At 42.8% G+C, this 16,477-nt stretch overlaps 1 protein-coding gene across 4 annotated transcripts in view; it reads left to right on the forward strand.

Annotated features, from left to right (window-relative positions):
• The window catches only part of LOC119165924 (ATP-binding cassette sub-family C member 2), a 1,429,043-nt gene that overhangs the window by 2,814 nt on the left and 1,409,752 nt on the right, over positions 1-16,477 (forward strand). The window contains exons 1-2 of one of the 4 annotated variants that reach the window (XM_075882665.1): positions 6,774-7,247; positions 12,158-12,268. The gene's annotated coding sequence lies outside the window, so the exon portion shown is untranslated. Of the gene's footprint in view, positions 1-6,598; positions 6,749-6,772; positions 7,248-12,157; positions 12,269-16,477 lie in introns of those variants that run through there. The other 3 variants (XM_075882663.1, XM_075882666.1, XM_075882664.1) reach the window with 3 other exon arrangements.

Genomic DNA, 16,477 nt, shown 5'->3' on the forward strand with positions numbered 1-16,477 from the left:
AGGCAGCAAGTCTTAACAACATTTATTGAAAGGAATACATGTTAGACTTGCCTGCAGCCGATGGCAGCTGCTTCACAAACTTGTAACCCGTTCAGTTTTTATTTATCAAGCCAGCGCAGTATTTATTTTAATTTTCAATACCTTACGTCTTTTTGTTTGCATCCCGTATCCAAATACACATGGGGAATACAACGAAAGTGGTGCGAAATAAAAAAAAAACGATTGAAAAAAGTTCAAAAGCATCTTGCTCAGAAGGTTGGAGATTTGCGCCCAAAGTAAACGTATGTGTCTTGCAACTTGTATTCTGTTTTAATAGGCGGAGGTATTAGGAAAATATGTTTGTTTATTTAGAAAACAATAAAAAGGATCACAGCACTCTACAGGGAGGAATTAGAGTTACGTTGTAGGACGTTAATCAGTTGAGAGCCAGAACATTGTTGTTTCAACATGGTAGCATTTAAGTGCTTTTCTCACAATTATCCTGGTGTTAATTTTGTTACGCCAGTGAAAATTGAGCGTTCTAGCTATCTCAGGGAAATTTCGATAGCCACAAATACATAAATATTTAGCTCGATCGAATAGAGAACCTAATGACGCTAGGTTTTCTGAATTGAAATTAGGCCGGTGTTTTAGAGCAGAACCACGTAATTTCTTGGAGCTGCTTGTAAAAGGCCACTCACCAGATTTGAACATTTTGAGCTGCTAAGCGCAATGAGTAGACCATGCGTGCATAATGACGTCTGCGGAAATTTGGAACGCTACACGCCGCGAAATTGGGTCAAATTTCAAAATGAACGTTGCCTCCCCTCGCCTCTGCCAGCGCACGCCTCGAGAATGAGGGCATGGCTTGCGCGTATGAATGGCCCTACATACACTGCAATGCAGTGACGTTGGTCCTCTACGTAGACGACTCTGCTCTGACATTGCAGACAGTGGCACGTGATAAAGCGAAAAGTATTTAACACGGCATGCGTTGTTTATAATTTGTTGCTTGAAGAGATCATTAATACTCTAGATAAATATTTGGACGTAATAGGGGAATGTGTGTCTTTTTTTCCATTTTTCTTCTGCGTATCGCAACAAGATGCGGAGACAATGTGTCGGCGTTTCGCATGCGTTCGTATCCACGTGGTCAGCGCATGGAGCAGACGACCACCGTGAAAGGCTCTTACGCGTTCACGCACTCATTCTGCTCATTTAGTCTACCGTTTCTAATCCAGCGTTTCCAAACCATGCCGCAGAAACCGGCTGAAGACCACAAAGTAACACTGGTCTACAAAGCAACGATGCTCGCGTGCTAGGGGGTTGGGTTTGTTTGGCACGTCATGCGCACGTTACCTCATGGTCATACGCTGGAGAGCATGGGAAGAAATTTGGCTTGCGAAAGCTACGCGGAGGAGTGGCAAGGGTTTCGAGCTGGCCTTCTCTCATCTTCGTTTTGCACCGCTTAAAAAACCTGTTTTCTCCACTCGTGATCAACCTATTCAAACATTTTTGTGGCAAAATGTTCCTCATCGGACACCTAACTTCCACTGTCTAACTAAAATTTGGTATAGGGCCTGGTGAATGGTCCTTTAAAGAAAACTCCATAGGAATGTCATTTTGTTGTGAGATTGTGAGGAATCTCCTCAATCGTTATATGTTGATTGGGATCTGGGAGTGAGAGAGTATTGATAACGAATTTCAGGAAGGCGTTCTTTTCAATACAAAGCATTTTTGAAATAGTCTTGTCAATATAATACCGAAAGAATCAAGCTTTTAACATAAATGCCTCTGCAAAAGTCTCTCTTGGCTAATATGTTCGTCTTTGTTGCAAACACTTTTGTTTTTGATCTTCAATATTACATGAAAGACATGAACTAACTTTTAAAGAGTATTTTTGTTGTACATTGTCTTGTTACTTTTTGTTGTTCGTGTGACACCAGATTAAAATGCGCCAGGACTCCTAGCTTAAATGCCGCGCCCGCGGGCACGTTCTCGGATCACCAACTTCTCGCCTTCGATGAAACAGCAGCTGCGTCATGGCCACTTCTACTGCTGCTTTACAGTGTAATAAAGATATTTCAATAAATTTGTGGAAATACATAATTTACTAAGCACTGTGGCAAAACATACGGAGCTGTGTATCCATGTGCAAGTAGCTGATTTAGGCTTAAGCCGTGGCCCCCAACAAACCGACAAAAACAACAAGGCAACAATTATGGGCCAACAAATCAACGAAAACAACAAGGCACTAATACCGGCCAACAAACCAACAAGTACACAAGCCGACAAGCCAACAGCACCACAAGCCATCAGGCCCAAACTCCACATAGCCAACATCTGTTCGATTTTTTTGACTGAGAGACATGTTTGTAATCTTTGTACGCTTCGTACTTTGAAGCATTGACACTGACCACCGTTTGTTGAACGAGTCCTAAGGCTTCACTTGCCTTCAGTCGCAGCAAGGCTGGTCGGCCATTCATCACACCCAGAAATTTGACGGTGTTGGAATAGTTATCGAGAGTAATTTTCAGTTTCGTTGTTCCGAAGTGAGCAATCACGCCCCCTGTGTACGCTCGCAGCACCGCGCCTGTAGATGTTAACTTTTTCGCGCTCGGAATCTTACGGTACGCTGAAAACGTTAGGAAGTCAGCCTGTGAACCAGTGTCTACCTTGAACGCTATGATTCTTCCAGCAATTTCATCATGCACCTTCCAGTCTATCCTGCCTCTTTGCCAGTTCCAATTTCTAAAATGTCAAAGTTGTCGTCACTGCCGTCTTTGCTCACTTGGCTAACTCCAGACATTTCTCGACAACAAACTGCGAAGTGGTGAAGCTTGTGACATTAATTACATCTTTTCTCTTGGGCTGGACACTTTCTTGGCATGCGCCATTGATTGCAATTTTGCAACGGTGCTGCTTGCAACCATAATTACCACTTTTGCCTCACGATGTTGTCGCGTGCCTTAAAACAGCATCGACGTGGTTCTTTGTGGCGTTCCAGATTTCTTTTCGCTGGGCCAATTATTCCGCCACTTTGCACAGTTCTTCTCCGTTTAAAACATTAAAGATTTTTCTCGAAGTGTTGTTTTTCGCAGCTTTGAGTCATTCATGCCAAACACAATTTGATCCCTGATCAAAGAATCTCACTGCTCCCCAAAGTTGCACTGCACGACTTCCTTTTTGAGATCGCGGACAAGCTTTTCGAAAGGTTTTCCATCCACTTGCTTCCTTGACCGAAAGAAGTAGCGTTCGTGAACATCGTTGCTCACCTCACTACAGTAGGTCTCGAATTTTCCAGTGAGCGTTGCATAGTCGTCCTTGTTTTCGCTTCCTTTGAACTTGAACGTGTTAAACGCATCGAGCGCTTCATCCCCGGCCACGCTTAGCAGCAGCACCATAAAGGGTGCTTGTCAGCGCAAACGACAGGTCAGGAGGGGACAAGAGAAGAGACGAGACTCTCCTCCGTCTCGTCTCTTCTCCTGTCCTCTCCTGCCCTGTCGTTTGCACTGGTAAGCACACTTTATGATGTTATACCAACACGCCCTATCCCACTGTCTCTTCATAAGCACCACTTTTGCAGGTTTGCTTCGAGGATTCTCTTTCGATGTAGTCTCCTGCAGGTATAAATCGAACCTCTGTTTGAAGCGTCTCCAATTTTTCGAGAGGTTTCCAGTAATCTGCATTGCAAGGGGGTGGAGCCTTTGGAAGTTCCATCATTGTCGGTGGTATCCCACTTCTGACACCACGCAACGTGTCGCGGGTCTGATAAAGGACAGAGGTGACTACATGTAGACAGGAACAAGAAGAGCGGCAGGGTTTATTGACATGTCTTGATGTAAGTAAAAGGGGCGGTGCCATTTCAGTGATAACCGTACGGATCATGGTATCACCGTCAACACAGGATAACACTGTCAGCACGCCTTCACGATGATGATGCCGACAGCGCATGCGCGATACAAGCAGAACCCTGGTTGACGTGATCAGCATGTACGTAGACAGAGAACATAAAACCTTTGATGACAATCTTGAAATCCCACCCTACGTCGCATTCCCCGGCTAGTCGGCATACCACTCAGAAGACGATATTCAGTCTCGTTTACGGTCGTGATGTCACTACATTGTTAGAGCAATTCTACCCCGTTAAAACTAGGCCCATGAGAATAAAGCTAAACATTTACGCAGCGAAAAGAAGATCGCTCACCTGTCCGGTTGCAAATATTTGAACAGAACCTTGACGCCAGTCAGAACAATCTCCGGCCAGACCTGTCACACGCAACGTTGGCGAAAAAGTGTCGGTATATACACATTCGTAATCGTTGGCTCTCGGGAGACAATCGCGGAAATACGTCGGACCATACAAGTTTCTCCGACGCATCAGAAAAGCTGACTACGACGTCGTTTCCAATGGTCCTCAGTGTTCGAAGTACCGATGACTTTCGCCAGAAACTGTTCACGTGCTTTGGATGAAGCCATACCTTTAGTGACTTTAGTTCTTTCTGCTTTAGCAGCCTGTATCATCAAGACGATGTTCCGTTTAGGAGCGAAGCTCCTTACGTTGTGGGTGGTACATTTTTTTATCATACTAGTCGTTGTAGTATCCAGTTGTGTTGCATTGCATGTCAATGAAAACCGTGTCGCAGCATAACTATGGAGGGAATTTGATAATTAATGGGGCGAAACATCCGTCCATTCGTCCACAATATCCTGTGTTCGTTCGCGCGTCCATTTTGGGTGGTCTGACCTCGTACTTCTGAGCCATGTTGAGCTTCCAGACGACGGTGGACACGGCACTGATGTTTGCCTATTGTTCGTTGGTCTCACGCAAGCGCTCTTGTAATACCACGCGGGTAGGCTGCGAAGAGCTTCGCCCCACTAGACATCATTGACCTCGTGGATATGCTGCGATTTTGTTTTCCTTTTTTGAATTGAGAATAATGCCACGCATATTTTTCAGTGGTGAAGATAAAGCAGCATCGTGAGAACACTAGGCTAGGACAAAGGCCAACAAGACGTGGCTCCCTTTTCTCAGAGTCTGAAAAAGCCTATTTGCTTTTCGCTTTCTGTTTCATCGTCAATCCCTCATTGTCAGAAAATTATTTTCAGACATTTTCTTTCGCTTTCCATCTCTAGCTCAGTATTTCCAAATTTGTTTCCTAAGGCATTCCTCACCACAGGTGGCGGGAGAAAATTCCGGTTGCGGCAGCTGCATTTTAGATGGAGACGGAAATGCTGTAGGTCCGTGTGCTCACATATTTGTGCACGTTAAAGAATCACAAGTGGTGGAAAATTTTGTAACCCTCCGCTACGGCGTCTTTTGTAATCATAAGGTGGTTTTGAGACGTCAAACCTCACGTAATAATCAATCAATCAATCAATAAAATATTCATCAGTGATATGTCATCAGCTAATCCCAAGTTACTACCCTTAAATATTATACCAAACTTCTCTACCTTATCACCTTTGATACGGGTGCGCACACTCGTCTCAGAGCCACGCGCTTTGTTTTTGAAGAAAACTGCGAGATGGCGCTCACGTCTCACGTGTGATGTGATTTAAATAGCTCAATCACCTCCGCTGCACGCTCGAGGCACTCTAACGCAGCGCCTCCAGAATACCATTCAACAATTTCCTTGCGCAGAAGATCAAATAAATGTTTTGTTCACTCTCTCCACGCGCAAGACTATCGTCTTTTCATGACATTGCAGATTACCCATGCAAATAAAGGGCCAAATTTTGCTGTAGCACGACTTGTCTTAATGCGTACTTCCTATCAACGTAAACAATGGTTGACAACATTGTAAACACTGCTTCGTGCCTCAGCCTATTTAGGTACAAGCCACTGGTACCAAGGATACACATATCGTTGCAGCGAAGTGGGGTTGACGAACGCGCTTGCCGACAAGTATACTTTGCAGCGAGTGACGTCAATTTTTCTCTTGTGACAGCGCACAAATACCACTTGCGACTGGGTACACTTGCTCAAAGTGCATTTAATTTGTCATGTGTGACGGTAGCATTACACCCTTCATTATTGGGCTTCTATCGCTTCCTTTACGCAAAAATAAGGTAGTTGTGTATCCACTGTAGATTTCTTCCAGTGTGTGTATAGAGGCTTACTCGATGTCCTGATTCCGCAGCACCTGTATTACTGCTGATATTTAGATTGAATCAAATGCCTTCTCGTAATATATGAAGGCTGTGTAGGGGTTTGATTGCATTCGGCACGTTTATTTAAAACATAACTTACAGTATAAATACGACCTATTGTGGAGTAGCTTGTACGGCACCCTCATTGGTCCTTTGGTTGAGTTAGGTGAAATACCGTCGTGATTTCATTACCTGTTATTTTTATAAATAGCTTTTGGACAACAGGCAGTAGTGTAACTCTTCAAGTACTTGATGTCCCTTTGTTATAAAATGAGATGATGTTGGTGCTTCAAGGTTCTGGTACCCTCCCCTAATAGCAACACTTTGTATGATAGGTGGCCAGCTTTTTTTAACATAATTTCTCTGCTATCTTTCAGTAGGTCCGCCCTTGCGTTATCCCCACTAATGGCTTTGCCTCTTTCCATTAATTTTAGGGCTTTCAGTTATTTCCTTATCGTTATTTCAGGATACCGGATTTTTGTTGGCTATTATTGCTTCCTACAATATCAACTGGTTGTCTTGGCTGCCGAAGAAGCATCTGTAGAACTCATCCGCTACCTCCGCTAGCCTATCCATATTGGTTCCGACCTTGTCTTCATCATACCCTAATGCCCAGGTGAGTCACTTCAACATTGGTGTCTATTTGCTTGCATCGTGCGTGCATACAATGCTGAGCTTGCACACCTGTATCTCAGAACCTTGTGGAAGCCAGCATATTGTCTGTGGAGGAAAAACAAGCTTTGTTCAAGGTACCGGAAACGAAAAAAAAATCTGTGTACCACTACACTTTTGACGCAGGTGTTATTTGGATAGCAGCTGCATGACAAGCACCACTCATTTTCGCTAGTCACAAACGCCGGATGTTGCATAGTTTGCAGCAGTAGCGCAGTGGATGCATCAGTTTCCTAAGTGAAAGCGATCGAACACACTCAAATACCAAGGCTCCCTGGCGACCACTAATATCGCCGGTACAATGCTGTTAGTATAGACGATTACTTTCATCGCTGCAGTATTGTGGCTTGAAATTCATAACGGTGAACAGCAGCCCCACTTTCGAGCAAACCTCTGTGTCGTCACCACCCGTCGACATTCCCCCTCGTCTTTAAGCGTTACTGGTACGTATGCACGTTTTTTTTAGAAATATTGTCTCACCATCTTCTATTCAGCCAAAATTGTTAGTCGTCTGGTCTAACTGACCTTCTCGGGGGTGTGGCTAACTGGCCGAGTGGTACCAAGATGGCTAGGCACTCACGGGTAATTATATTATCAAGGATTTACTTTCCCACAGCCACGATATGATTATCAGAGGCGCCTTAGTAAAAGGCTCTGAAAATTTTTGCCATCTTGTGTTCTTTAACGAACATCTAAAATTAAGCACACTTACCTGAAATAATTTCGCCTCCTTCGAAAATGCAGCCGCCGCAAACAATTAACCAACCTGTATTTTTCGAGTGCAGTAACCACTACACCACTGTGGCGGGGTTTAGGTACTACCAATACATGAGACTACAAAACACTAAAGGTGTCAACAGGGTGTTCAATACTGCTGCACTTGTGCAACAAATAACTATGCGCGCCCCGCCACGGTGTTCTCATGGCTAAGGTACCCGGCTGCTGAACCGCAATCCCGGCTGTGGCGGCTGCATTTCCGATGGAGGCGGAAATGTTGTAGGCCCATGTACTCAGAGTTGGGTGCAAGTTAAAGAACCCCAGGCGGTCGAAATTTCCGGATCCCTCCACTACGGGGTCTCTCATAATCATATGGTGGTTTTGGGACGTTAAACCCCACAAATCAATCAATCAAATAACTTTGGCATATTCTAAGGTAAGGAATGTGGTTCGCCAATACGGAATGATGAAGCTTAGAGAGATGCCCAAGATAGTTCCGTTTCAAGAATTCAACTGAAGTTATTTACGGTCGTGTGTCCTTTATTCAACAAGTGCTCAATAGATAAACATGTGATGCTACTTCTTGCCACGCACGTTTTTTCCTTTACACTTATGTGCCGTTCGGTCTTCGCTCACAAAGCCTGTCGGGAATGCTCAGCAATAACTGTACCCCACTGTTCTAAAAGGGTCACGATTATTGTAGATCGTTCCATCAAGACTGCACGCAAGATGCAAACACTCGAGGTTATTTTGGAGATTGCGTGAAGACCTGTGATAAGTCTTGAATATTTGGTGGCACATGTATAATTACCGACGCGCTTCGCCGCTTGTCAGATAATTGACAGCCTATGGTCTGTTCGACGCTATGTGGAACACAGGCTCGAGTTTGCGCAGTGCTGTTCACGAGCCTAGCGTGAAGAAGGCAAAGCTTCGGTCGCTCGGATGGGCCGCACTCCCTGGGTTTTCCTGATCGTGCGCCGGAAAAACGTGTTCCTTGAGGCATTTATTTCGCATTTCGCTAGCAGTGGGCGCTTCTCCTTCGTCATCCTGAAAAGCAGTCACGTGATACTGCTTCATTGTGAGCTGCTATCAAACTTTAAACATGACGAAGCCTTGAAAACTGCCCGTCAAGCTCTACCGTTTCCAATGCAAGCACTGCGAAAAGCAAAGGCAGTTCGCTGGTACTCCGCATCCTCGTTACTATGAAAATAACTTGTCGCGCACAGTACTGAAAACTAATATTAACTGAAAGACACGTGATGGCTGGACTCATTCTAAAAAAAGCGACTTTGCAGACTGAAACTACAGCAAATAAACAACCGCTGCACATGGTGCGATTGGGCACAGGCAGTCAGAGACAACCATTTGTGATGTGAAAAAGGTTGAGCTTGCAAGTCTAATACACTTGAAATATTGTGCTGTTAGCCCTGAAAGTATTTTATTCAGCTTATTGCTGTGGAGTTCTCGTCGCTGCTCAGTATAAACAGATTTATGCTGCACTTTCGCGCTGAGTGTTTATACGTACAGGTCTTACAATCAACGCCCGCCGATAAGTTAGCACGTTGAGGCGTGGCTATGCTAGGATCGAAGCCATGAGTTTGATTCCCGCACACGCCCGCTGCATTTCCAAGTGAGCAAAACGCAGTAACAGCGCACTAATATTTTGGTGCAAGATTGGCCGACAGGACACGTAGGTGCTTCATATTTTAAGCGTACGGTAATACACTATAAGCCCAAAGAGAGCAACCGAGTATAGGGGTTCCTCCTCTGATGAAGCATTTGCCCTGCCACTTCCATTACTCCCCGAAAAGAAGGAACTGCTGGGGGATGAACTATTGCTCTTATTTTAGTTCTTCCTTAGGAGGGTGAACAGTTACTCCCTCAAGTTGCTTCCTGAAGACCATTAAGTCCACCAGTTGCTTCCCTAACACCAACATTTAGCCTTTACCGTTACTCTCGTGTTTTCGCAATCACTCTCTGAGGACCAGCTGCACATACTCTCAGTTACGCATTGTGGAAATTAATAGTTATCTCGAGTGTGCTTGTCAGACGCTTAACACATGACGAGAGTTCTTTGGCAGAGCACTGCTTGAGTGCTTGTAACACAAGAATTGGATGAAATCGAAGGGAAATATAGTTCATAGTTTTTTAGTCGACTTGTGGGCACACGTAGAAGTAGACTTTGCCATACCATTTTAAACACTATCTGAGTGGGATATTACATCAAAAGTTTTCTGCGTATTCCGTGTAAAAATAGCGTCGAATTCGCAGCAGAGGGCAGTCATTGTTATCATGGCAGAAAGAAGGTCAACTTCTCCAATTTTGAAGGACTCGATTAGCGCAGGGCTGTTCTTTCAATCAAGCTCGCGCTGTAAATTGTCACCACGGGCATATGCGAAGCATCTCATTGCTGCAAGAAGAAACTGAAATGTGAGATTTTACTTGCCAGATTCGATACATAACTTTGAATCACACACACCGCAGCAGTGTTTAAATTCTCTGAAGTCTACTATAAAATGAAATGTGAAAGAATATGATCGGTTCAGTCTAACTTTACTTGGCAAGCCATATGAATATTGATGTGATGAACGCTCTTCACGGTGCGTATTTTGCAGAAATAGTAAAACTTTGGCAGAAAGTGAGCGTCATTTTAAGAAGGCATAATACTTCTGGCAGGTTAAGCTACTATAGGTTAAGTTCGCCTGTTTTCTACAATCAGCTGAGTAACTTTATCACGAGCCTTTTCACGGATTGGCGTTCTAGTCGAGATCATATGTGTAACAAATAACAAGCTCCGTCTACTCATGTTAAAACAGATACTTACCCCGTGCGTATATTTATTGTTGATTTTACTGTTCTTTCATATGCTGCTGCATCATGACATGTGCAATACCTGTAGACACAAGCCAAGCATGCAAATCCTACCTAAAAGCAACCTTTTGCATAGGCTAAATGATGATCTTCAGGAAATGTCGTTGTTGCTAACGTAAACCACTTTACAAAACTGTAGACGCAAACACACATAAACAGTGCTAACTTTAGGCAATGCTATAAATTTTAAAAAATCTACAGTACATTTATTCATTCGGTTGACGAGTCATAGCTATGATATCAGTGAACGAAGAAATATATCTTAAGGCATGCACATATATTTTAATTCTTTGTCCGACAGTGTCACAGATGGCTTACTGATGCACATGTCTCCGAGCACAACAATGAGTCAAGCTTTTACTAGTTCGAAATCTTGTTCGTTCACAGCCGGACAGATTACTGCTCTGTCAGAAAAATTGGAATAAGTGCACCGTGGTTTCTGAAAAAATTAAAGCGTTGCTGTAAGTTGGCTTCCGGTGTCTATGCGTGCCTATAGAATTTGTACTCCCTTCTACATGTTCCGCAAATATATTTGTTGAGGATGTGCTACATTTCAAGCCCACGCGGCACACTTGGTCGATGTAATGAAAATAGAAACATTCGGAACGCTGTCACTTATAGTAACAGCATACCACTTCAGTGTCTTAGAAAAGCAAGCATGTGCACAAGAAAGTCGAGCACACTCTTGCAGAACATTAAAACAGAGTTTTTAAGGATGGGACACGTTAACATGCAGTGGGTCTTTTAAACCCACGAAATACCTGCAGAAAACCGGGTAAAGGCGAGTCATGATATGGAATTACGAAGGCCTGCGCATGGACAGCTTTGTTGATCTAGGCACAAGCGTTATGCTTTGTGCTTGCAAAAACCTGTGTAAATAGGAAAAACGTACTTTATTAGCGCCAGTGTAAACAAATCTAGGCAGTTGGCTTTTTAGAACAGGAATCCCTGCAATGAAAACATGGACATTATATCTCAAATGTTCCAGTATAACCGTGCACATGGGCCAGTGTAGCCATGTCAAATTGTCAGCGCCACCGTAACCATTTGACAAGATACATTACTCTCTGGCCAACACATGCGCAGTTTGCTTCCCAAAAAGCGATGCTTTCATAAATGTAACACATACAAAAGTCTCCACTTACAGAAATTCATTAGCCTTCTGTATTTTAGAACCATTGGGGTCATCATTATCTACGTTAAAACCTTATATGTGTCACAGACCCGAAAAAATAATAAAGGACATACATCAATTATTGTTTTATTTGGTAGCAGTCAAGTCTGGTGAAAAACAGCCAAGTGGGAATCAGCCTAATTATGTGCATGTTGCGAACATGAAGTGGTGTTACAAACGTCATTAAAAGATGAAAATTTTCGTTGATTGGTACCTATTCGAAATGTCCACCAGGCCAGGTCTGGCGTGTTTTTCCCGTTCGCACCAGAGCGGGAATTTAGACATCGTTTCTGGCGTATACGGCCAATCTGGTGTATATGGCTGTGTTCTGGTGTGACATGGGCTGGTGTCTTTTGGCAAGACACGGGCTGGTGTGTTTTTGGAAAACCCGGACTGGCGTGGTTTGTTAAGAGCCAGGCAGGTGTGTTTTTGCATGACGGGTCCTCAAGAATTCCATCTTTTTAGATAAATAAATTCGTTGTGGATGAAAAGATCCACTTTACGTGCCCATGGGCAAAAACAGCACGCTTGCAGAGTAGTAGACTTTTGAAAATGACTTCTATGTTTATCTCTTTTCTGTCCATGTCTCAGCTTGATCTCTGGGTTGACCTGTGGCGCTTCCTTTTCTAAAGGGCTTCAGGCAAGACTGCAGGGCATGAAAGAGCAGAACAACTAATTACAAACTTGCCCGATTTGATAAAGGTATTTATATATGTCTGTTGCAGATTTGTGCTTTTACGGTAAAAAAGTCAACAGTGTGCAAATAACGGAAGTTTCAAATGTTTTTTGGATAGCACTTGCCATTCGAAAATTTTACACTGAAGGTTTTATGATTAGAACTTCCCAAAGACGACAGTCAATGTCCAATTGACTGGGGCCCAATCAGATTTTTCTATGCCTTACCTAAATTCACCCTCACTTCGCAGCGAAGCTACGCTTCAGGAAATAGTAGCAGTTGCAAAGACTCAAGAGAATGCTGTTTCCGACATGGAGATGAACTGTGCCGATACAGTCACTCGTTATTTTAATGTGCTTCACTGCTTCATGGGCTACGCTACGGGCGTATTCAGATTGACTCATGGAAGCGCTGGCTCAAACCTGCATGGCAAGGGGGGAGGCTTCATTTATAGTTGTAGGCCAAAAGTTCTTAAAAAATTATATCAATGGTTCTACTATCTGATCTTTTAAACCTTTTTCTACACAGACATCTGCAAGGCAGATCAGCAACTCCAAAATTGAAAGGAGCGCGCGTTTGTCGACCAAATCAGAAGGGCCTTCACAACATTTGATGAGGGGGGGGCAGAACCTTTTTGCGTGTAAGCTGCTGTCAACACCACACTGGTTGCACCAAGTTGATAAATAAATACAATCCGGTCTGCAATGCCGCATCAATGACAAATGAAGGGAGCACCGTCTGTTCAGAACATCATCAACCAAGCCCCCCAAAAAATATCAATGCCACATTCTGTTTCCATATTAATGTGCTTAGGAGTCTTTTGCAATTTTTTTTGTAATTTCACTTCGAAGTACTCAAAACTTATTCAACAAAGGTTTAAGAATACTTGATTTGCTCTTTAATCGTGGAATTCATTTTGCATACCTAATTTTGCTATTCGCACAGCTCTAAAAAGAAAACAACGCAGATTCACTTCTATTCATTAAGAAATGTCTATCGCTGAACTACAGCAGTTGATTGAGCTCACTAAAGATGCACCAGTCCAGATATTTATTTATTTTTTTATTAAGTTCCTGCTTCGTCATAGGGCATTTTAGCAGGGAGGGTACAGTACGTGTGATCAAACACATAGGAACATTCATAAAGCATGGAAAAAATAATCGGTTGAATCAATAGAGGCTATTTCCTGCAGCAGAGTGTTCCATTCTCTTATAGTGCGGACAAAGAAAGATTAGCGAAAAGCGTCACCCCCGAAAGGAAGCTCGCATATTTTCAAGTGATGGTTGCGTCTTTGAGAAACATAGTTGGGTGCTTAAAATACAATGGCCTGATGATCTTTGTTCTCGAATGATAAATGCTATGAAAAAATTATAATCTGAGGTTCCGACAACAGTTTTCAAGAAGATCCAAATTTAATGATATTCTGCTCTCTGTCACACTAAGCATTCTGTCGTAATTTCCAAGGACAAATCTTGCTCTATTCTGCACTTTTTCAAGTTTACTACAAGTTGTTTAGTATATGAATTCCATCAGACGCACGCATATTCCAGTAAACTGCGGACGTGTTTAAATTAGAGCTGCTCTCTAAGTTTTCGTCGTGAACTATTGTAGTTACGTCTCAGAAAACCTAATGTTCCCAGCGCCTTGTTCCTAACGTAAGTGACATGTTTATTTCGTCTCAAATCAGCAGTGAAAAATAGGCCTAGATATTTATATTCCGTGACATGTTGAAGATTAGCGTTAATAATCGTGTAATAATTTTTGCAGTGTGAGGGTTTCCTGGTAAACGTGACGTGGATGTTTTTTTTCGCTTTCAACGACATTTTCCATTTGTCACACCATGCAGCGAATAAATCTAAATCGTTTTACAGTGCTTGTTTGTAAAGGTCGCTATTTATGGCCCTATATACTATACAGTCATCTGCAAACATTCTAAATGATGCATTGATACCGAAAGTGATGTCATTTATGAACAACGAATATTAAGGCGGACCTAACACTGATCCCTGTGGTACACCAGAGGTTATAGCAACATATGTAAAAAAACAACCGTTCAGAGCACCAGACATCTGCCTTGAGCGAAGATACTCAGCTATCCATGCAATAACCCTATCATCCAACTTGTAATATCGAAGTTTGCGAATCAAGAGACTATGCGTAACGACGTCAAAACCTTTTCTGAAGTCCAAAAATATACAGTGAACATTTTGCTGCTTGTCGACAGCTGAGTCAAGGTCATAGCAATTGCAAAGAATCCTATGTGCTTCCCATACAGCCTAACCAGTTGAGAAACTAACTTTTGAAAGTAGAACTATTGTTCAAACAAACCGTGACTAAAAGAATGCTCACACATAAAACAACAACGACTGGAATGTCAGCATAAAGATGGATAACAGTTTAGGTTTTTCTTTCACAGACCACTACAAATAGCAAAGAACATGCAACAGGTAGATGCCAACTAAGCTTAAGAATACCAAAATATATCTGTATGCAACTGATGACAATGAAAACAAGCAATGCATTTCAGCATTTCCTCATCAGGCATGTACAGCATGAGCTTTACTCCACCACAGCGCCTCGACCTGCTTAGACCGATGCTAACGCCGCAAAGGTTTAGTCACAGTTTATATACGGCAAGAAATAATTAATGGAGCGCGGGTCGATTTTTTCATTAAATTTATAGTTCACATCTGCTCAACTGGCGAGTCGAAAACACATTTGGCGGGTCCTTTCTTGCCACATTTCGCTCGTGCATATTTTCATACTTCCAAGAAATTCGTTGCCAACTCTTATTTCGGCAATGAATCCTGGTGTGCGGCAACTCACGCACCTTATTAGTATGAAATTGCAGCTACTGCTATAAAAGTATTGTTTTGAAAAAACTGAGAAAACAGATCCATAGCGCTTGTAAATATTCCCCAACAAATAACTGTAAAGTGTTGTGAGCAAGCAGTTGATTTTCTTTACGAATATATTACTTCGTTCAAGCAGCAACTTCAATATTCAAATCAATTGGTGTGTTACCTGTCACATGCAATGGTTCATCGCAGGGACAAGTGTATGGCTACGAATTTAATGAAGGTGCGTGGAACATAGCCATGAGCCAAACATGGCAAAAATGAACATGTCAAGTGAATGAAATAACTCCACCAGTCAGGCTGACGTGAAACAAAAATTTACTATTCAAACCAACTCTCGCTCCATCTATACTTTAAGGCCCAGCAAACATGCAGTGCCCAATACTTGGCAGCACTGGCATCAGTCAAAGTAAGTTAGGACGCTGCGTCGAAGCATTTAAGGTAAGTGTGCCGATGGCTGGATATAAAGCTTGCTGCTGTGCCTATAAACTGGACACTATATTTGTCAAACTGGAAACAGTTTATAAAACACATGCATGACAAAACATACACCCCACTGAAATGAGCAAGCCCCTACATTCTCCTCTCTACGCTGAATCTTCTTGTGGAGGCAATTGCTGCTGTGCAGGTACATAGCCGTCTTCTGCCGCAACGCAAACCAATTTCAACATTTTTCGTGAAGCTCTTTTGCGTGACTTACAGGCCTCTGTCTACCTCATTGTGATTGTAGACCACTTCACCGAATGAAAGTCCTTGAACTCCCATCAGCCGACTCTAGGCTGTTCTTGAGGGCACCACATTATTACCTAGATGAACCTGAACGCACTCAAACAATAATTATTTCATAGAACAGCAAAACAGCACTGATTACTTCATCCCGAAGACTGAAATGATGTGCTGAGTTTCATTGGCTCTGAACTACACATTGAACTGAAACACATTCAGTAGAACTGCGCTGATATATCTTTGAGAGGACAGTAAGGGATGGACCTAATAGCTGTACACAGGCCAAACAAAAAATGCAGAGCTGAATCACACAAGGTTTAGTTGAAATTCATACACTAGAAAACAATATGTGCAACGTTTCCTGGATAACTTACTTATATGAGATAAACAGCAAAAGCCTCTAGAACACATGTAGTGTCACATCCGCTTAATTAGTATAGCGCCACCATGGCCAAGACTTAGCAAAAAAGGCCCCACTTATAGCGATAAGTGTCCCCAGGTGACCCAGTGTCAATGAGCGATAACAAAGCCCTGAAGGCAACCAGGCAAAGTTTTGAACTTTAAAAAAGATTTGTAAAATTTGAGCGATTTTTCGTGATGGTGTAAAAAACGCCGGTTGATTTGGCATGGAATGCCACTTAAAAAAACGAC

The sequence above is a fragment of the Rhipicephalus microplus genome, unplaced genomic scaffold (assembly GCF_043290135.1).
Source record: "Rhipicephalus microplus isolate Deutch F79 unplaced genomic scaffold, USDA_Rmic scaffold_13, whole genome shotgun sequence".
NCBI classification, from domain to species: domain Eukaryota; kingdom Metazoa; phylum Arthropoda; class Arachnida; order Ixodida; family Ixodidae; genus Rhipicephalus; species Rhipicephalus microplus.